This window comes from Wasmannia auropunctata, unplaced genomic scaffold (genome assembly GCF_000956235.1).
Source record: "Wasmannia auropunctata unplaced genomic scaffold, wasmannia.A_1.0 LD336101.1, whole genome shotgun sequence".
Classification (NCBI taxonomy): domain Eukaryota; kingdom Metazoa; phylum Arthropoda; class Insecta; order Hymenoptera; family Formicidae; genus Wasmannia; species Wasmannia auropunctata.
In genome coordinates, this window is record NW_012026789.1 from 5,959,049 (window position 1) to 5,960,067 (window position 1,019).

At 32.4% G+C, this 1,019-nt stretch overlaps 1 long non-coding RNA gene across 1 annotated transcript; it reads left to right on the forward strand.

Moving 5' to 3' along the window:
• Positions 1-26: 26 nt before the first annotated feature.
• LOC105460646 lies at positions 27-449 on the forward strand. The gene is made up of 2 exons (XR_975859.1): positions 27-90; positions 243-449. It is a non-coding gene; the product is annotated as an uncharacterized LOC105460646 (long non-coding RNA).
• Positions 450-1,019: the final 570 nt, after the last annotated feature.

The following is a 1,019-nucleotide window of genomic DNA, read 5'->3' on the forward strand; positions in this document are numbered from 1 at the left end:
CCAGGGGTGAGTCAATTGAAGGGCACCCTTAATTATTGGAGGCCAACGGGGCCAGCGATCAAGGGGGTTATTCAGCGGGGTTGACATAATGTAAGCGGGAAGTACTTGAGGTATCTGTTGGTTGAAAAGAATAAGCTTGTTTAGCACATATTTCTTTAGAGATAGGCATGATTAATAGCACGTGCAATATAGCATGCGAAGAGAAATGGTATGGAAATGTTAATTATTTCCTTGTGTTAAAGATGACAGCAACGCCTGTGGCCGAGCGGAAAATCACGGGCGTTACCTCAGCGGGGAGTCGCTCCGGCAGGTAGTGAAGACGGTAGCGAGGTAAAGTGTTAGAGTGATATGACAACGCGGCGGTTAAATGAATTCATATACTATGAACTACGTGTGAGTATCTAAATGGCTGTAAGAAATGATTGTTCGACAATAGAATAAATGGTGATGAAAATATAATCAGTTCGTTAAGTTCAATATATTATTTAAGACGATGAGGTGGATAATTATATATATGTAAATATCAAGAATATTATATTCGTATCACACTCTGAAATTACATGCATGCAAAAAACATAGAGTTATCAAATATGTGAGATTTCGTACTTCCTTGTAGCATTTTAAAATATAGTACGAAACATAATATGATAATGTTTGAATAAGAGAGAAGTAATATTACTTGGGTAGTTATGAATATTATAATGACATGCTAAATTACAGTAATATGGTATTACAGTATCAGAACAGTGCAATCATCAATAATAATAATCAATACTAATATTTCGAGATAATAATTCGCAATGTGACAAGGAAAAATTCAGCAATGGTAAATAAAATATCAATTATCAATAATGATAACGAGGAAGCAGAAAATAATAATGAATATCATTGAATATACTTATATATGTGTGTATATACTTGAACAAGATATAATTGTACATAAGACAAATGAATACAGGGAATTGAATATATGAGTATATATATATATATATATATATATATATATATATTATAGAGAT